The sequence below is a fragment of the Trichoplusia ni genome, assembly GCF_003590095.1.
Source record: "Trichoplusia ni isolate ovarian cell line Hi5 chromosome 22 unlocalized genomic scaffold, tn1 tig00003302_group21, whole genome shotgun sequence".
Taxonomy (NCBI): domain Eukaryota; kingdom Metazoa; phylum Arthropoda; class Insecta; order Lepidoptera; family Noctuidae; genus Trichoplusia; species Trichoplusia ni.
Genome location: NW_020799862.1, coordinates 9,779 through 32,653, shown reverse-complemented (window position 1 = coordinate 32,653; position 22,875 = coordinate 9,779). Strand labels below are relative to the sequence as shown.

The following is a 22,875-nucleotide window of genomic DNA, read 5'->3' as shown; positions in this document are numbered from 1 at the left end:
GGGGTGATAAATGCCTTTTTAATTTGTAATGTTTGAATATAAATATGTAAGAACAGGAAGTAATGATAGTAAAAACACAAAATAAAAAAAGTGTTGTAATGTAATTATATTTCTATTTTAATATAGGTTGGTGGTATGAAAAGTTATACTTATTGAAATAAGACAACTTAAAAAGGGTGTAAATAATAAAATTGTTTTAATTATATTGAAGATAAGTTAAACAAGTATTTTATAGTATTTATACGTAAATGCTGACAAACATTGGGCTCTTAGAACAAAAATATATGAGAATGATGAAAATATGATCTAATTCCGACATTGGAATAATTTTGTATTTTTTTATAAGAGTGATTGCCAAAGTTTTGCTTTATCAGTCTAGCTTAATTTTATTTTTTTAGTTTTTAATTTCTTAACATTAGTATTCGAATTTAGTTAATTTATCAAAATTCATAAGATCTCGTTCCTCCAATTTTATGAAATTCACATACTTTAGACCCAATAATTAATCATAATTTTAGTTAATTTTATTTTGTTAATTGGGGCATTTCGATCCCAGCTTACATTTATTTGCCTTAGGCACGCAATAGCTAAAAGCCATTAAAATGTGTATAATAAAATAATAATTTTTAATAAATATAATTTGTATGTATTTTTAAAATTAAAGACCAGTATAAAAAAAAATACTTTTTGATAAAACTAACGAGATTTTCGTTACCAGATCGCGCGGACGGCTTACATGGAATATGACATAAATGACATTAGATTTTTTGTATCTTTAAATAAATACAAAAATGCAACAACTCTATAGTAATAAAATGAAGATCAGTAGACATAAGATGTTTGCTTAAGATCTATTTTGTCGTTTAAGATATAATAATATATTACTTTATAGAATAATTTGTATATCGCAACGGCTTAAAAATGTTTTCAGTGCATTTCTTGCTACAGTATATATTATAGGTCAGATGAAATTAGTAAGTTGCACGTATAAAGGCCCTGTAGAAGATAGCCATTATATTTTTTTAAGGTTAAAATTTGTTACATGTCTGCTAGCTCACTTCTGTCAATAATAGAGATAATTTCAATCTTAACATAAATGGTTCCAATATTAATGAGTAACAAAAACCAACCTTATCACTACAGCAATAAAGACGCTCTTACTTTCACACAGTAGTAACATTTAGTAAAATACATTTAGACAATAGAAAACTTACACCAAAAACATTGAGATACTTCAGACGTACTTAAACTACGTGATGACGTAATAATATCAAATAACGGAGACTAATAATAATGAATGAAACTTATTGTATATGTATTATGTACTTCGTGTTGAAGCGATGTAAGCATTGTGGTTAGTACAGGCCAAGCAGACCCAGGAGGCATTTCTTGTAGTGGCCGGAGCAGTCGCCCTGGAAAAATGTTGAATATCACATGTTATAACAAGGAACAAACGTGGTGACGTTTAAATGTAGTGATGCTTTGGTAAAAATAAGTAAGGTTTATTTTATTTCCAGTGCTTCATTTTTGTAACGACTCCTGCACAACGAAATTTATAACTTTGTACCTCAAAAACAAATCAGAACAGTCATCTGTGGAGTATCCAAATGATTGTCAAAAGCGTGTACAATAGCGTTTGGCGCAGTGAGTGAAATTTACAGCCAGATATATTCTTATCCTCAAAAAAATAAAGAATAATAAGTCATAACACAAAAATGTTATGAGAACAAAAACATACAACCAACTTCAAATAAAAACTACTGCACCGAACTTGTTGGCATTCTTATGGGACTAAATGACGGCTGTTTCAAGTTGAATAAAATATAAACAGCAAAATTAGTTCATACAATCCGAAAAACCCACATAAAAAAGTACAGACGAATTGAGAATCTCTTCCCTTTTGAATAAGGTTGAAAATCATTAAATACGTTAACAATTTACCTCTATCCAGCTTTGCAGTGTCTCTCCGTACTTAGTCTGGAACATGTCCGAGATATCTCCGAGGTCGATCTCGCTGCGCGTGACCATGACGCGGATGAGCTGGCGGTCGTTAGTGCCGAGGCCCTTCATCGACTTGTGGAGGCGCTCCGCGAAGAACAGTGGCTTGTTGCGGACGATTTTAACTGTAAAAAATAAATTTGAGAAATATTAACTTTGACGTCTTGTTTTATTTCAAAGATGTAGAAGATCGCTGCCAGGAGTTGATATGAAAATATACAAAATATATTTCACAAACACAGTGTTCGCAATAAATGATTTGACTTTTGTCTTAGAGGTTGTTCAACAACTGCATCTTAACAATTATCTAATATTAACTTAATGTAATTTTCACAATGACCTATACCACTATAACCTACGTAAAGTAATAAAAAAAAACATTTATCAATAAATATTTATGTGTATAACTGTAACGCGTGGTATAACATTGTAAAGCGTCCTAGCGATAACATACATAATATATCTACTTACATAGTTAGGTATTTATAACTTACCGATAGCTCTCAACGCCTTCTCAAGGTCACCGGAGAACTCAGCCTTGATGGCATCATCAATATCATGTCCTGTGAGGAACTGGTACTCGTTGAATATAGCCTTCAGCTGCGGGAACGAGCGGGAGCAGAGCACTGCGTTGAAGACGGATTCGTCTGTACCGAGGCGAAGCTCACCTGTTGAAGGAAAATGTTACTTAGCTGAGTGGTTTCAGGGTCGTTTTTTGTATGAAATTATTTTAAGTTAATTGGCTAGTTTTTTTTTGTCATAAAGTAGTGTTATTCCGTTGTATCATTTATTCAGCGAATACAAAACCTTGTTTTTTTTGTCGTCACTGGCCTGATATTATTGTTTGTAAGGATAGAAGCAGAATCTAATCAGATCTTTTAAAACAAACGAGTTTATTTATTTCATATTATAAAGATCCTTGACGTTAACACTATCGTTCATCCATTCTTAAAATCTTTAGCATAGGTCACGTAAGACATTCATCAAAGTGTGACTAAATTGCATCAGTGGGAGTCATTAAACTTTCATAGCACTATAAACAAACCGTATACAAAATACGTCACTCTTGATGACTCATCAAAACAAGTGACGTTTGCACTGACATGTTACCACGTCACAGTTGAACGAATGCGTTAATCATAACAGCCGGCTTCAATGAAGGACAAGGTTGAGTAATGCGGGGGAAGCAAATCGTATGATCAGACGTATTTAGTGAGTCATTAGGTACTATAGTGGGATCAAACATTCAGAATAAAGATATTAGTCACTGAATACGTTGTAACCTATATAAAAACAACAAGATAAGATTTTAAAATCGGGAAAATTAAAACTTTACAGCCATTACTATATTGGGATTAAACATCAAGAATGAAATGAAAAGACATTTGTCACTGTATTGACTGTAATCTACATAAAAATAACAAGATTTCAAATAATCAGGTAAATGAAAACTCTCACAACTTATAAACGGCAGATTTTTATCAAACATGTCTAGGAACTAGGAATACTCACACATCATTTACCTTTAGTACAAAATAAACTGAAACTAAAAATAAGTTTAAATCGGTCCCTCCGTGCGGGAGCTATGATGACAAACGGACATTAATGTCAAACTTATAACACCCCTCTTTTTGCGTCGGGGTTTAATAAGAATCGCAAGATTATATAGATTAGTTCAGATACACAATGTATGAGAAATATTTTTTTTTTCTTTTTATTTAAGAGCTTTACCGCTTAGCGACAACACTATTCTGAGAAATATTTAAGAACATTGTAATTGGTATTTCCAACTACGCATTTGTGACTTTGATAATTAAACGGGAGGAAGATAGATAACTACTAATAAAGTAAACAATTTTTTAACTAATTATTTAAAAATAAGAACTGTCTTTACGTAAATCAATGTTGCGATAATCTGGACTTTTTCGGTGTTTTTCAGCCCATAAAGGAATCCAATTTTTTTTCGTAACAATCTGAACAACAGGGCCATCAAAGTCAAAATAAATCAAATCAAGTCAAGTAAATGAAAGTTACGTATGATGAGAGAGTCAGCATTCAGATGCTGTGACTGATCCGCACTAATTACCAAGTGCATTGATCTGAATGTAGGTTATTAAGTGAGATGCGAAACTGGTTCAAGGTTTCAACATATCGGGGTTTTATTTGTCTACACGAACCGAACAAACCGATCGTGGCTTAAGTTATTATAATAAATTTAATGAGGTCTAATTATAAATTATTCATTTAATATTTATCTTGAGTGTCCCAATTAGTTTCAAACGATACCAGAGTCCTTAATCATAAGCTAATACGGTAGCGGGGTCGCAAGATAAACTAGTCGGGCTATACCGATAAATACGCGTGAGCAAGGCCTTACTAATAAATAACTGTGGCCTAAGTACTCACAGTGTTTAGAAATAGTTCTGAAAACAGGAACGAATCCCAAATTCTAGTTTTCTCTTTCAAGGGCGCCTTTTTGAAGCTCGTTCGATACTTTTAATTGAGGATATTCAGAGTACCTAGTGCATACAAGGTGATATATGAAAGAACAAAATTACCTACTGCTAATTATCGTTCCAATATATTTTAATCTTGCAAACAAACAAGTGTAATGCTTATAAAGTCAAGGTGAACGCTCTTGAACTGAGTTCGATTCGCACGTAGCACATGTGTTGTCAAGTCAATACAAGCTAAGTAGGTACATTATAATCGGGAATTTATTAGTTTAATTGCTAAATAAATATAAAGTCTTTCTAGACTTTAAGATAACATTGGGACTTATCAAGATTATTATTTTATATACAATACAATAGGCATCCGTCTTGACATTGTATTAGTCAACCATAGGGGAATGGAACAAAAAAATATATATATACGTATATGAAAATATTCAACCCCACTATAGCTTAAACACCAATACAACTACGTTACACAATTTGTATTCAACAAGTGCGTTATGTTTTAAACAAATGACACACGAGTTTGCTTCGGAACATTACAAGGACATGTCAAACCGCTTTGTATTGCTGACAAGTAGTCAATGTACCGCGAAACATGGTGTTAACATATTTACATGACATAGTAAAGTTAAGAAACTTTTGTCTAGTAATAGGTTAGGAATAATATTTTTATCAGCTTATTGAATTGGGTGTTAATTAAAGAAAAGATAGAGATAAATTAAAGAGAAATTACAGATAATAAGAATAAGAAAGTGAACATTAAAATCTAGATATCTATACTAATATATAAAGCTGAAGAGTTTGTTTGTTTGTTTGAACGCGCTAATCTCAGGAACTACTGGTCCAAATTGAATAGACCATTCATCGAGGAAGGCTTTAGGCTATAAACCATCACGCTGCGACTAATAGAAGCGAAGATACAATGGAAAATGTGAAAAAAAACAGGGCAGGTATAAATCATAACATATAAATATCTACCCACGGGGACGAAGTCGCGGGCAACAGCTACTAATATAATACTATTACTTCAGTGTCTTCTAGGAGTTGATAAAAATAATACAATAATAGGTAGTATACTGTAAGAACTGCCAGAAAAACGGCCTACTTGAAAAGAAAACTTATTTTTTTTATTTAGGTAATAGAAATATAATATCTATTTAATATCAGTTTTTTGTTAATAATTCAAGTTATAATAGTTAGCAAGACACGAACGAATCAGGTCAGAACGAACAGTCTAGTCTAGTCTATACTCTAGACTATTGTAGCCGTAACAAATAGTTCAAGGCAAACAACGAGATCCGTCCTATTATAAGGCGTAAGCGATGAAAAACAACTTTTGTTTTTTATTTATATACGTCACATGTTATAAAGACAGGTATAATAAAGGTAAACTATGCAATCAGACAAGATATTGTAAAAATAAAATATGTTTTATAATTAATAATATTTTTCTATATAGTCCAAACTAAACTCTAAATTCCTGCAAGCAACTAGTGTCATTAATTAAACACTTTTTACGATTTTGTTATCATAATAAAAGCAACTTAAATGCATAGAAATAAGATACATTATGTAAAAACTCACCAGCTTGAAGTAAACTTCTGGCATCTTCTCGCGCCTTTTCTTGATCTACATGGAAGTCTTCAGATCTATTACCCTGGAAACCACAATTGGACAAATTAGAATCTAACGATGTTTTTTTGAGTTCAAAATACAAAATTTGGAACGTTTCCAAATATCTACAGAGGGTAGTAGTTTCTAATAAAATAACATCAGGCTACTCTGGGGCCAAAAATAAACTTCAAGATTTCTTTCAGCCCTCGTTAATTTCTACTAAAACTTGGTCACTTAATTCCAAGCTCGCATTTGCATCAAAAAGTAATGAATGATTCCAAATTTTAGTTTAAGTTAAACAGATACATACCATGGAAAGAGAAGTCATGAGCCTCTTGAAGTTGCCAGATGTATCACCACGCAGGTCGTCTTCTAAGAGAGTTCCGTACACTGTAAATAAAAATAAAATACATCAAATCATCAATTTAACTGGTACCACTTCTTTGTAGCCTTAAGACAAGGCGAGATTTGAAATCAAATCCCAGTATGTATATTAGAGATACACGTATTTCTTGCACTCCAATTAATAATAATAATAATAATAATAATAATAAACCCCTCGGGGCGAGTCGTTATCTCATCATGGGAATAACGCAAGACCAGAGGGCATATTAGTATGCTTTTTCAAACCTTGAGATATAAATAAAAAATGTATCTGAAGGTCTATGTAGGAGCATATATCCGCAGGGCAGCTTGTGGCGAGCTGTTTGTGAGTAGCGACACAACGGAACCTGAATGCCCCAGGGGGTCACTCTTTATGGGGACTCCCAGCTCTTTCTTGCCTTAACTGGCTGGCTAGAGAGGGGTCGCTAGAGCTATATGCTCGGGGGTGGAAGTGTCTAATGGCGTAATAACGAGGAAACCCGCTCCGGGTCCGTGACCCGCGATGGTGAAATCGGTGTCGCACCTCTCTACACCCCTAGCCGCTCGCACTGGTGTTGCCCACCTGCTGTCAATCGTGACGGTATCATAGGGGGCCCATCTAGTGAGCGGCGAGTCACCGCCTGCCAATTTGTTTTGCATTACCATGTGTAAAAAGGCAGGTGCCATAGTTCTCCGAATTATCTAAGGAACTGGTCCACACAACATGCCTCATTTTATAATAGCCTAATTATTTTTACATACATACTTGCAATAGTTTTGCATCTACTTTGGATTCTTCATGTCTGTTCTCCCATAGAGCGGAGGTGAATGATCCCTAGTAGATGCCCCATCACATTGTAGATTAAAGTTCTCAAGAAGGCCTCTGCGCGTTGGACCTGTGTCCCCGTGTACGCCTTTAAAAAGGACCGGGTCTCTTCCCATGAAGTTAACCCGTGAATTAAAAGAGATACAAATAATAATAATAATAATTCTTTATTTGCATAAAATGTAGGTACATAATGGTGGTAAAACATTGTCAAGGTGCCATATACATCTTGCCGCTTGGCGACATGCAAATCTTTATACAGTTCAAATATATAGTATTATCACAGAAATAGAACATTTATAACAATTCAACTTATTTTAATTTACAGTCTATACCTCACAGATCGTTCACAATTGTAGAATTTACATGGGTTTTTTGCTAAAAATTCATCAACTGAGTAAAAACATTGCTGACATAACCATTCTCTTAACATTACACAAAATTTATTTGGAGGTAGACCGGTTATAGTTTTTGGTAAAGAGTTATATATTAAGGGACCCATATAAATACAGCTTCGTCTAAATAACTCTAATCTAGGAATAGGTAACTGAAATTCTAAATGAGTAGCTTTTCTTTTATTTATATTATTGTTGGACACAAAAAATTGAGGATTATTTTTCACAAATTTAGAAATCTCGTAGATATAAATACAGGGAACCGTTAAGAGGTTATTTGATTGGAATGCGGGTTTACATGTATCACACCAGTCAATATTAAACATTGCACGAACACACTTCTTCTGAGCAATGAACACTCGTGATATATCTGAAGAGTTTCCCCACACAATGATACCGTAGCGGATAACCGAGCAAACGTATGCATGGTATACCATTAGGGCAGTTTGCATGGATGTTATACATGTAATTTTTCTTAAAGCGAAGACAAATCTATTAATTTTTACACATACATTTTCGATATGAGTTTTCCAAGTAATATGTTCGTCTACCGTTATACCCAGGAATTTAGAGCAATGTATTTGTTCTATAACACTAGTATTATAAGATACATTAAGTTGTATGGGCTTACTTTTCCATGTTTTAAAATAAATTACATTAGTTTTGGAAATATTTATTTTTAACTTATTAGTATCTAGCCATTTAATAATTTCACCTAATGCTTTGTTGACCTGAGAACTCAAATTTTGGGGTTGATTACTCTTTATGATGATAGTAGTATCGTCTGCAAATAGGACACACTGATGACTTATTGACTGTGGTAGGTCGTTAATGTACACAAGAAATAATAGCGGCCCCAGGATACTACCCTGAGGCACGCCACAGCTATTAGTACGTGGAACAGAATCAAAATCTTCAATAGTATTTGTTACTTTATTAAGTTTAGCTATCCTTGTTATCTGCTGTCTGTTACTTAAATACGACTGAAACCATTTTTTCGCTGGGCCTCTGACACCATACTTTTCAAGTTTCTCTATAAGTCTATTATGATCAACGAGGTCAAATGCTTTACTTAAATCTAAGAATAAGGCACAGGATGGTTTTTTTGTATTCATATTTTCTAAGATGTTTTTTACTAAGGTAAATATTGCCATGGTAGTCGATTTATTCTGTCTAAATCCATATTGTTGCGGAACTAAAATTTCAAATTTATCTAAGTATTTAAGCAATCTTTTGTACATTATCTTTTCAAATATTTTTGATAATATTGGAGTTAACGCTATCGGCCTATAATTGTTTACGTCTGATTTTGTGCCTTTTTTGTGTAGTGGTTTAATCAATGATAATTTCAATCTATCAGGGAAACAACCCTGTTCAAAAGACAGATTAATAATGTGCTCTAAAGGCGGAGCAATATAACGAGCAATATATTTAATAAGATCTGTTGTGATGCCGTCATAACCAGCCGATTTGGTATTTTTAGCGAATGAATTACCCAATATATTTCCGTTGCACTTGTAGGTTCTAAGAAAATACTATTGTCCTGTGATTGTATACTAAGCAAGTCAGTGTTATTATTATTAATTGAATTGAATGAATTATTATTGGCAATGTCAATGAAATAGTTATTAAATTTATTAGATATGTCAGACCCAGAAGTAAGGGTTATAGAGTTGTCAATAATACTACCGATAAATTCTCTAGGCAGAACATTACCCATACTTTTTTTTCACAATATCCCACGTGGCTTTTACCTTATTTCGTGAAAGGGCTATAACTCTACGGTTACATAGGGACTGTAGGTTATTGATACATTTTTTTAGGAGTCTGGAATAAGTTTTAAATTGTTGCTTATTTTCACTATTTTTATTTAAATAATATTTATACCTTAATAACCGTTTAGTCTTACTACTTATTTTTACACCTTTGGTTATCCATTTAGGTTTTTTATTATTCTGTTTTATTTTTACCTTTATTGTAGGAAAACAAAGTTTGTGAAATAGTGTCAACAAATCGTGAAATTCATTAAAGGCGTCATTGACATTATTTTAGTTCACAAATTTCATTGAAACTTATACTACCAATGTAATTAACAAATTTATTAATATTTTCCTTACTTAAGTCTTTTAAAGTCATATTGTAGAATCTATTGTTATTTAAATCCTGGTGTTCTACCGTTATAGTTTGAGCGGTATTATGGTCAGAGAGATAGAAATTGAAAGTTTCGCCTATGGCACCGTCAATGTTACTAATAATATTGTCTATACATTTGTTGAGTCTAGTAGGTTTATTTATATGATATTGTAATCCCTGATTAACTATTAATTCTTTAAATTGGATACTATTTTTATCGGACGCTCCTAAATCTATATTAAAATCCCCACAGATTACTATTTTATGTTTTTTATTTTCGTAATTTCGATAGAATATTTGATAAATGTTTGAAAAAATTTTTTACGTCTGAGTTGGGTGTTCGGTATATAGAAAGTACGATTATTTTAGGTTTATCTAGTTGTATGCCGCAGATCTCAAAATGTTTATCTTCAGCAAAGGTTTTTGTCACATCAAGTTCAGTGCTTTTGTAACCTTTCCTACACAGTATACAAGAACCTCCACGTCGTTGATTAAGTCGTGAGTAGCTCGCAGCCATATAGAAATCGTTTAGGTTTAAGTAACTTTCTTCGTTCTTTTTCAAGAAATGTTCGCTCAGACATACTATTATAACATTTTTCTTTAACTCTTTTAACTCTTGTAACGCAATTTCTAAATCGGGTATTTTATTTAACGCACCAGCAATATTTTGATGAAAAATTGTGTGAGAGTACTTAGTTACGAAAAAATTTGCTTCTGTTAGTCAATTTGCAGTCAGGTTCTATTTGTAATGTTTTTTTAATAACGGGAAAATAAAACGGTATTGTACCCTTTCTTGGTTCCAATATAATGGTGTTGTTGATTTTAGGTTTGACAGTCGGTGCCGCATCTGCTGAATTTCGTTTTGTAATCTGATTTCGAACAATATTTCTAAAATTATTACTCTTTACTAGTTTGTGGTCATTGTATGAAAGAAATGTGTTCGTATATTGTGCAATATTTATTTGGTGAATAATTTGTGTCGAGATGTCTATATTTGGATTAGTTTCAATATACGTACAATTTTTGTAGTTTTGAGATAGAAGTTTTAATTGAGAATTAATTTTATATTCATTAAGGTAGCGATTATGAAAGACATTAATGACAAATACGTTACAGACTTTGAGGTGATGTAGCGCTATAGATACTTCAGACATAAATTCCACTGGATTAGAATCGTTACTGCCTACCATTAACACAACATAGTCACTTTTTGTCAAACTTTTCGCTAAGTTACTACAGTCCGCTAGAACATATTTTGCTTTCGCATTCGGTCTTCTAATTGAATGAATTTTATAATTTGTCAACATTAGTTTTTTCTTGTTATGGATAAGTTTCTGCACAACGCCTTTACCTTGATTATCTGCTAGGAGAATTACCTGTCCACATTCAGGTACCGAGTTTTTAATACAATTGACTTGTTGATTAGTCGCTGGAGATGTTTGAGACTCGCAAGTGGTACTTCCCTTCTGGTAATTTTCCTGGGTTTTTTGATCCTCAGTAACATTATCTTCTTTAATATTGATGGGTAAGTTATTTTGTCTTGGAGAGTGTGGTAATGAAGTTGTCTTAGGTGTATGGAATTCGAGATCTAGGTTTAGTTTTCTTGCAGAAAAGTTTGATTTTGTCTTTGATTCACCTTTCTTATTCCTCTTTAGCTTGTTTGACGAGGTAACTGAACTCATGCTTAAAGTATTGCACGTTTTTTTAAGTTGGTTATATTTGCTTATTTCTTCCTGTAATTTTTGTTTCAGTGAAGAATTATCTAAGTTTAAAGACTCAATTTCGGAATGAGCGGCCAGTAGTTCATTTTGTAGCCGTTTAATTATGTTTTGCAATTCTATCACCTCATCAGATTTAACATGAGTCGATAAATCCATCATGCTTTGCACACTAAGAGTTGGTGAGGAGTCTAATGAATTAAGAGAAATATTAGACTGAGAACGCACAATTCGCGTGTTTCTTAATGTTATGTTATTGTTATCACTTAATTCCATTATTATTTATATTTATTTATTTCTATTGTATTCACTATGAGACATTGATACGACTAGCCTCGAAAGAGACTTACAGCAGTTTTGCGACCCTATCCTGTATTCCATTTGCAAAAGGATAAGTTGAGTGGTAGTAAAACACCATTCGGTAGTAAATAACAGAAAGCAACGTCCGCCCTCACTTCAGTAGGTATACCTAACTACCTACTATACAAAACCTCACCTACAAAACATCCAATATTTAGGTTTCCAATTTTAGGAGCTAATGTACATCTTTAAAATTTTATTTCTACGATTTGTTTTCATGCGAAGAACATCAATGATTCATAAGTTGAAATTATTCGTCTGGGAATCGACCCATGAGACATTCACATTCGCTTTCACAGAACAGGACACACCCTTATTGTTTGCTCGTACTTACATTCGCACAATTGGGATCGATGCCAACATAAGAATAATAAGTAATGGAAAGAAAGGGCTGTCGTTGACGTATAACAATAACAGTTCGATGTATTTCTTGTTGGAGTTATGCCCATATTATTTGTTCTAGGAAAGCTGATAGTGTTTACCAAAATACCAAATCGATGTGAGTATCAAGAATCATTTTTCCGTCATATGATTCAAAAGGAAAACTGAAACTTCCTGGGATTGATCTACCAAAGTACTGAATGTAATTCGGCATTTACAAGGCCACTAATATCATGTATCTTATCTATGGATTCCCCTAACGACAATTCTGCTCGCCCGCTACTCTACTAGATAACAAAAATGACCATCAACAAAAACAGTTGACTCATAACCATGACTCCAAAAAAGCATAAGTACCAGAATGACGTCATTATGACTTAACTATTCGACGTTTGGATACGACCCAAATAATATCATTCTGATGAAAATGGGCGTAAAACATGCCTATTAAGTGATATCCAGCCGCATAACATGTAACCTTGTGGATAATATGTAAGAGAGCTCGTAAAAGTATAAATTAATTACATTAGCGCTAGACTCCTGGTGTAATTTAGGTAACATCCCCTAAGAGTGCTTAGAATCGGTCGTGTTTTGTCTGCTTTCATAATATTAAATGGCGACACCGAAGTCATCAGCAAATACGCTATTTTTCTTCTCTGAACCTACTTTTTCATTCACTAGAATGACTGAATACTTGACATTTATGGGCTTCAAGACGCTCTGACAAAAATTAACGAAGCGTATAATTTGCAATTGTACTAGAAACATTGAAACGGTGTTATTTTAGGCACGTTCGTAGGAAACAGTTCATTAGTTAGAGCATCACACGCCCAAGGACTCGCGGTCTAAGAAACCGCTGGTTTTTACTGCAATTTACGCAATTTCATACCAATTGTTTTAGTTAGTAAAGATTGGTTGTATCCTTAGTTAGAATATAAGAATACTAAAAAGATCTAGATAAGAAATTTGGAAACCAGTTCTTAAAGATCATACAATTACTATCTTTACTTATGAATGAATAAAAAAAAAATTGTTAACTTATTTATTTAGCCAAGGCTAATCATCACCTTTTGTGGCAGTTTTAGCTAGCATGCGAAATTCCTCAAAACAAGGATAATTTCTGATCATTTTACAAGTCCCCAGGGTATAACCGCTATTAGGGTTTTAGTAAAAATAGAAGCTACTTACTTGCAGTATAAGCTTGTTTGATGACATTGATCTCGTGGTTGGACATGGTGCACATGACCTCGATGAGCACGTCCTCGTCAGTTCCGATTCCCGCGATGGCATCATGTAGTTCCTTCGCGTAGAACTGCGGCAGTGGAGTCATCAGCGCGACCAACAGATCCTCAAACTTGCCACTTGTTTCACTCTTCAAGTCTGACACGAGATCCTAGTAAAAAATATACGCGAAATTAAGTTCTGGCTTTTAAAGAGACTGGAACCTTTTTTGGAATCAAACTGCAATGATTTCGAAGTATTGCATTCCGATTTCTGAGTTCAAGGAATAAGTAAAATAACAAACAAGATCTGGGTCATCACGAAAAAATCCGTACTTTTTAATATTAGACCACATCATGCCATTGAAAAGAAACTGAAATTCGATTAACATAAATCAAACAAAAGCAATAAGGAAATAGGAAACAAATTACAAGTAATATCCACTCTTAGTGAATCAGGAAATCGATAAAATACCAGTAGATACTATTTATGAAAACTCGAGTACATTTAAATATAATAATGCGTAACGACAAATTCATTTAATAAGAAGAAAATTACAGGAAAACGACTTAAGAAACCTATATGTGACATTATAAATAAGCATATGTTTGTTCTAGGAATTACGATGTAAATATATACGTGTACATAATAGCGTTTACCTATGTACTTCTCAGTACGAGGATCAATAGACTTGCAAGTCATGTAGGGATATCTATAGCCAGCATTTTGGGGGAATAATGAGGTTATACGAAATATGGAGTAGAACAATGAAGATTGATTGGTTCCGATGTAACAAAAATATGTCAGGACAGTAATAGGACACTATAAAGTTATAACGATTATATTTTTGGTTTAGAAGATGTGATGAAAAAGAAATGTGAATATTGATACTGCTTTTGGAAATTGACATCAAAAAATTAAATGTTTGTCGGTTTAGAGATTTCCATTGTTTTCTATATTTTACCATAATATATCTTCATTTCCATATATCTTGACACTTCTAGCGTTTCGGAAATTTGATAAAAAGGAAATATATTGCGGACTGTATTGTAAAGCAGCTGCTAAAATAGATAGACAATTTTGTGAATACATGAATGGATACTTTTCGAAACACAAATATAACGCATATTTTAGGTTCTACATAATAAGAATGATATATTGAGAAAAGCAATGAACCCCCATCTCACGGTCGATGACCTTAACTTCTAGATCAAGAGCTCTATTGCAATGCTCGTAAACTTTGGACGACTGCCGAGTCTTTATTGCCTATCATACTAGCATCTGCCCGTGATCTTGCCCATGGGCAAGAAGCAACTGAAACTTTGAGTGATAATAATAATGATTGCGCTCGATTCTTTTAAATAGAAAGACAAAAGTCGCTGACGCAGACAAAAATGTAGCAATGAATATTGGAAAACAGATACTAAATTCTGTCTAAAACACGATTTTAGAATTCCTGATGGCAGATCTCAAAACGATGAAAATAAATTGCATTTCACAAACGAATGGCAAATAGGCTATTAAAGTAATGTAAAAGTGTGCATGTTCTATTTCAATACACAGAAAAACAAATGTTTCGTGTCGGAATATGCATGTATCGCGTTTACTAGGTCGTCGAGGAACAAACATGCATTGCAAGCAGCAAGGCCTTTGTAAAAAGTAATGAAGTAAATACGGTAAGGGTATGGCTGTGCGACAATTTAAAGAAGCTTTAAACCAAGAAAAAAGAAAAAATTTAAAAGGGAAAAGTATTTATAAGAAAAAGTTGGAAGAAAAACCACATGTTGTATGGAATCGGAGACTCATCTTGCCCAAACCCAGACATGCCTAAACTAAACATAAGAATACTGTAGGTATTATTATTATTTATACCCTGTTACTTAGTAAAATTAGTAATAATATAAACGCTGTTTGACGTAACACAGTAAATATCAATTAACTGACCAACAATATACCTGACACATTTCTTAATTAAAAACAAATTGGAAATGGCTGGCTTAATGAATTAATGGATACATTTAGTGAATTGGTAAACTTTGTCCCCTAAAGACTGATATTTATGTATTTACCTCTATTTTTATCGATCTATAATAACAATAATGACCTTAGAACTGAATACCTAAATAAAGAAGGATTTATGCCACCATGAATGCGTCCGTTGTCTCTTTAAGGTATAAATAGCGACAGATAGATATGTAAGAAGACCTTTTATGGTATGAAAAAAGGTAAAAGCATAAAAGGTCTTCTATAATCTAAGGGCCTGACAATCACACTACAACAAACACAAGTGGGCACAAACAATATTTACAATTGTACCTATTATTCAAATAGCCAGCTCATGATCATAACTTATCAAGAATTCTAGAATATTCCGTCCTATTTCTAAGTTGAACGGAAGCTACCTGTAAGTAGCTGAAGTACTTTACAGTGAAGAAATACGGTAATTGAAGATAACTGGAGTACAGCGTCGTACAACACTCAGATTCTTATCAAAGTCAGCTGTAAACAAAGGATGGACGATAATCATCTTTATGACTATCATATTAACTACTAGTTTTTAATGACGTCACAATAAGCACCTGTACCATGTTTTTTATCGTAGGAATGTTGCCATTCCCAACCAAAAAGTATTTACTCCAACAGTGAGAATGAACCGAACTGTTTTTTAGTAGTTGGTGCATCGTGCTTGCACGTGACGTTTTGCCCTTGTATGGGTTGAACAATTAGCTTACAACCCAGTAACGAGACCAAAGGACAATTGCCTTTGTGTAAGCTAGACGGTACTCAACAATTGCTTAGCGACAAGGGCGTCTCACTTCTACACCAGAAATCCCGTTTTCGGATCTCATAGTACAGGCACTGTTTGATATTTACTCATCAGTGGCTTACCTCAAAAAGTATTTTATTTCGAAGCAATAAAGTTTATTTTCGCACTTCGTTTTTCACATTGACGTGTGGTCTACGGTACGCAACGAATTACCACATGAATGTAAACATACCTCGTGCCTCATCGTGCTCTTTTGTTAATGATTGAAAACGTTTTTATAGTAGCTTAATCACACATGAATTTATAGCCATACATAATAAATTTTAACGCGGAATTGCGCTTACATAATACCTACATTATAGAGGAATGTAGAAACTTGTTCGATACGATTTTGGAGAGTTACCTTAAGAAAGGCATATAATTTAATATTCTTTCTTTTTTAACAGGGATCAGATATCCTATCCAGTACAACAAACGTTGAACAAAATAGCTTCAATGCTATCGAAATCTGCCCTTTTTACAGAAATTTCATTCGACAATTCAAATCACATACCCAAGAACATTCAGATTTAAACCAAGCATTCAGAATAGCACTCCGGCACACCCCCATATATAAATCCTATGATGGGATCAAACCCTCAACACCTCACACAGAGGTCATTACCGTAAAAACCACTCAACCAAGCCGTACACTGGAGCATCTATCAAAATAACTCACCTTTCCATATAAAGTCTTGAACTCGAAGGCGATTCTGAGACGCTGTTCGTTGGTGCGTCTGGACAGGACGTGGATGATGGACTTCTCGTCTGTGCCGAAGCCTTTCATGGCCTTCCTGAGGACGGCGGCATCTTCGCGAGGGTCGAAGGATTCGCGGGCACTACGGTTGGTTTCGTCTGAAATAGAAGTTCGTGTTAAAGTAATAGTCCTTAAATGGTAAAGTTAATTTAGTTTGTTTATGATGCCTATTTTGGTGTCTTTGGAGCTTTTCATTCGATTTTTATTACAAACTCCAGGCTATATGGCCTCTGCATCCTTAATGCATCTGTCTTTGCTGACGGCTACTTGAGACCAGACCAGTAAGGAGTCGAGATTGTCTCCCCATGTTCATGGTTTTCTCGTAAACTAAAATTATTCTGGAGTCTGAATTCAAAATTATTAAATAGAACCATTTCCACGTTATCAAATGAGTTTACTTTTAAGTGCACAAGAAAATTAAAAAAGAAATGCTGTTCTGATTGATTTAGATTACATTTACAGACGTTTTGTAATAACTTATACGATTGGAGTCAATATTTTTCACAGAAAAACATTTCTAGATAAAAAATACATTCTACATTATATGCTACTTCCACCAAACACCTAATGATTGAAAATAATGTATCAAGCTAAAGGTATCCAAGTGTCTGGATGAAGAGAGAGGAAAACAAGTGTGGTTTAGTATTTAGTAAGCCCGTAAGCCCAACATACTTTAGCAAAGGTGTTACTTTAAATGCTCGTATCAAAGCTAGAATATCAGTACCCTACCCAAACCAATATAAGCAACAGTTGTACATACTACACATAAAATTGAAAGAATAGGCCGTCAATCGATAAAGTGAGATGTGGAAACTGTTAAATTTACAATAATGTTATATTTCTGTAGTAAAAGCCTTTGACGTAATTTACACGTGAAAAGCAAGCATTTAGAGAAATAGAGAGAAATCATGATATATAAAAACATAACAATAAAGTTCTTTATACAATCATGACTTTCGAATCATAATATAGTTGTTGTAGCCCATCGATACGATATTAAGTATTTACTAATGTGATAGCATTCCATGTCCAAGTATTAATCACGTGTTGGTTATAAGTGTAATGATACAGTATAAGAAGTAATATCATTAAGTGGCATTGTTATCTATAAGGAAGAATGTACATTACTGTAACTACCTACCTAAGTACTGACTGAGACAAAATATGATTATTGGGAATCCTTTGCTGCCAACGAATTGTTCAGCGTATATGGTAGCTTGAGTGGTATTAAAACGGGACGCAATATATAAATGAATGGAAATGACTGACTCTACTTGGAGGACTGTGTGCCTTATCAGGGGAAAAACCTATTCCAAGTCGGAGGACTGCTAGGAAGTTTATGTCGCTAATTGGTTAACTCTCATAGTGCAGGGACCTTAATTACCATCGCTAAAAGACTGTTGATCTTTTCTACTTAAATGATTTAATGATGTTTGAGCAAATAAATATTTCTAATTCAGATTCCGATGTAATAGATTCAATGTCTATGCCTATTTATAGACATACAACCAGCTGCAAACACCAGGCAAACATGAATAGTCTAAACGTGCCGTAAACGTGCATCAAGCATTTAACTTGTTAGCTCTAGTTATGCGTGATGCACGATTGTCTCTCAACGGACACAATTGGAACAAATAACATATCATTGAAACACATAAAAGAAAATAAATACCGTATAACGAAACGATTTGAATCCTCCCGTATACCAATTGATGCTCTATAGGCACTGCGCATACTTGAATTAGATGTTACAGAGGACATATTAATTCTCAATACTTATATTAAACAAACGGGAACAGTCGCATCACTATTTAACACCATAACACGAGATTATACAAATGCCTGGTTTACAGGTGAGAACAAAGATTTTAGTGATCACTACATCCATTGTAGTGGGACCAATGCCAAGACTGAATCGTTGGTTGCTTGATAAATGTACTGAGAGGCGAAGTGAGCATAACAATGTAATTGCAGCAAACTGTTCCTTGAATAGAGTCACAGTACGAGTAGGTACGGACGCCAGCCTCCTGTGTTACTCTCAATAATGTTCGCAACGAATTTAAATTGCAAGTTTCTTTTTTATTTTGTTCAAATATATGGCGACTAGTGACACTGGTTGTTTAGTGGTTGCTAATATTTAGGCAGTCTCGATTTGATTATCCCCTTTTATTATTATGGCCATTGGAGTTCCTCTGAAGGGCAAAGGCCTGGTTTTCCTCTCTACATTTAAATTGGTCTGTGACTCAGTCCTATTGGATTCAAATGAGTTCGCGGTAACGATCGACGATCTAATATAAAAACAAATACAATATTAATCAATTAACAGGATAATTGGAACTACCTATCAGACAGCTAATAATGCCTGTAACACGAAATATAAGCCGAGAAAACTGAACAACTAAACAAATTCATTAATTTTATAGCATATTTTTTGAGTAACAATCAAAGCTTAAATGACTTAATTAGCCTTTGATTGTTATTGTTTTGATAGATAAAACGCGGTCAATTTAGTCTCGTAAATATAAACATTACAACAAATGTCTAGCGAGTCGGATCGTTAAACCGCACTATTTGGGACAAAACAAAAGGACAGGCAGCGAGGCTTGCCTTTATAAGAGTTGACCTTAGTAATATAAACTCAAATCGGGACTCAGGCTATGAAATGGCACCGTGCATGAGTAGTATTTTGTCAGTTGACCCAGGTATCGCTGGAGTACTGGACGACATAGACTCCCAGGCCCCCTCCACTCAGGTGAGGTCGGAGTGCCGCTGGGTCTTTTTAGTGGTATACCTGGAACGCTGTTCACCGCGGAGTCCCACATACCCCTCTCTCGCCCCCGGCGGGAAGGGGATGGGATAGGGAAAAAAAAAAGGTATCGCTGGAGTGATAGTTGAGGCGGACCTTCGGGCGCTTCATGCCGATGACCGGCGAAAAGTAGCCAAGGATCAGGTAAAGTGGATCTCTCTCGTATCAGACGCCAAGACACAATTCGGATCGCGGAGCCAACGGAGTAAATAAGTTGGCAGTTATTAGTCCCTGAGAGTGACGTTTTGGAACCATGTAAATTGACAAATAATTTTTATTCCAATGTCACTGATACACCTGCTCTATAAAGCGAGAGAGAGGGGAAAAAGATGATTAATATTAAATTAAATTAGTAAATAGGTATTGGAAAGGCAAACAGAAATGATTTCATATAATGTAATGTTTGTTTTTATTTCTGATAGAAACAGGATACTCAAAGGCCTGAGCTGCAAGCTGCGACTGATAGGCTTTTCCAATTTTAAATATAAACTATAAAGAACTCAATGGCATGAGTGAATAAAATAACATCAAAATATGTCATATGTTATGTTGTACATAACCCATTCCAATAACACATATTTAATTTGATTCAATAGCAGTTTTATATCATGTTTTTTTCGGATGTGAGCTGAAGCATTATAAATTATGTCTGTGATTAAATTCGCAATACTCATAACAATCTAGTGCTCTGAAATTCAAAGTTATCTAAAGTATTTTCTTGTACTATGTGAAATGCCATGATAAACATATCTGATCCACCTGACCATGTAATTGAGCCTAACATGTGCAATGGAGGTTAATTTTTTTATGGTAGATGAATAGAATAGTATTCTATTTCGACTATATTGATATACAGCAATTAGGATACCCGTTTTTTAAATATTACAAGTTTTTACAACGCAAATTATGGCAAGACAATTATAATTAAATTAATGAACAGATTCAAGTAACTCTAACAAAAATTACTGAACTTTTGAATCTATACTTCTATACTAATATATAAAGCTGAAGAGTTGTTTGTTTGAACGCGCTAATCTCAGGAACTACTGGTCCAAATTGAAAAAATATTTTTGTGTTGAATAGACCATTTATCGAGGAAGGCTTTGGGCTATAAACCATCACGCTGCGACTAATAGTAGCGAGGATACAATGGAAAATGTGAAAAAAACAGGGCAGGTATAAATCATAACTTATATCTTCTACCCATGGGGACAAAGTAGTGGGCAACAGCTAGTACAGTATAAGACTGAAGACACTAAAAAAGCTTAGCTCCTGTGAATATCCTAAAAAAACTACAGAAAAACACAAACAAAACCAATAATGACCATTAAACTAAATGTGCAAAAATAGACTGTTCTGCAAATTATATTAGCCAAATAATCAAAAGCTGATAATAAAATCAATAGAGCATGCAACTAATACCAACCATGCATCAAGCCCATGTTTTGCTTATCACAATAAGTCGCTTAATCAGATTAGCACAATGGTAAACAAATAAACAATAGTAGATTACAATACTATTTAAAAAAATATATGTGAAAGTATTCAACCTAGAATTATTGTTTTTAGCATAAGTACTGAATTGATAAAGGTGGATTAAAAAAGGTGTTAACATACCTGTGCTGTTTCAGGCACGGATGATACACTGTAAGCTTGTTGACTATGACTTTGTGACTGATTATGTTGCGGATAACCCTGGTATTGGTTAGTTTGGGGGTAGCCAGCTTGGGCATTCCCATGAGGGTATCCGCTTTGAGCTTGCTGGGGATAGCCCCCTTGAGCAGGAGGATAGCCCTCTGGGGCCTGGGGATAGCCCCCTTGAGCAGGATAACCCTGGCTACCCTGAGATGGGTACCCTTGAGCAGTGTTTGGATAACCCTGACTTGTTGGATACCCCGAGCTTTGTTGAGGATAACCCTGTGATACCTGAGGGTACCCTGGACCACCGCCAGGCTGAGGTGCTGGGTATCCCATGGTGGGAAACCCTGGCATTGGTAACGGGTTCCCAAAAGACTGTGGGGCTGTGTTGCTAAATCCAATATTATGGAGGTATTGCTGTTGCGGGTATCCTTGGCCCTTGAAGGAAATGAAAATGACAATCAATTCATTGTCTACCTAACAATAGCTTGTAATCTTAATATTAAATAACTTAGTTGGAATTTTCTGATTTCTCATTTTAATTAAACCTATAACCAGTGATTGTCTACTCATATTGTGCTGGTGAAATCATGCTCTATTTTTCATTCATAACACACACATTATAATCATAATAATATTGATATTCTATACACAACCATAACTAAAGTTAAAAAGTAGGTCACTTTATAGAAACTTTTGACAAATTAGACTCTTTGAAATATCTATGTACATAACAAATTATTTCAAAAGTTGGTTTACTTTGTACATTTCATACAAAATTAGAGTCAGAACCTATAGATCTATTACTTCCATATAAACTAACATTATTATTTTTGATAAAACTTAAAGTAATCGTTAAAATACCTTCTTTACAAAAGTCTTGATTTGAACTATTACTTTTAGCCGAGAAAAAATCAATATTATTGTGATAAACAAAGCAACGGCCTCCCAAAATACGCCGATATCGGATAACCAAACTTTTTACACACCAACCGGACCAATTCGTCTCAAATTTTAACAGCGCATTACGAAAGACCTTCACACAAAGCCTAAACTAATAACTACAAAAAAAGAAACCACTTACTTGCTGCCACGGATTCATTTTTAGTCAACTTTATCGGTGCCGAACTTTTAAAACACTGAGCGAACAGCTAATGTCTCCAAAATTTGTAACTATAATGACTACACACGCACGTATGACTAATTTTAATGTTGCACCATGAGCACTCCAAGAGACGGAACGATGACGTGAGCTATTATTTTCCTGCTTGCTTTTCGCTGGGAAAAAACAACTTTCTGTGTGAGCTAATTTCAATGACTTGAGCGGGCGACTTCGTGACGTCAACAGAGTTCAGAGTTGGGTTGGTTTCCAACTGTCAGATGAATTTGACAGAGCAATG

At 34.3% G+C, this 22,875-nt stretch overlaps 1 pseudogene; it reads right to left on the bottom strand.

Annotated features, from left to right (window-relative positions):
* Positions 1 to 87: 87 nt before the first annotated feature.
* LOC113506675 lies at positions 88 to 22,842 on the bottom strand (annotated as a pseudogene).
* Between the last annotated feature and the right edge of the window lie 33 nt (positions 22,843 to 22,875).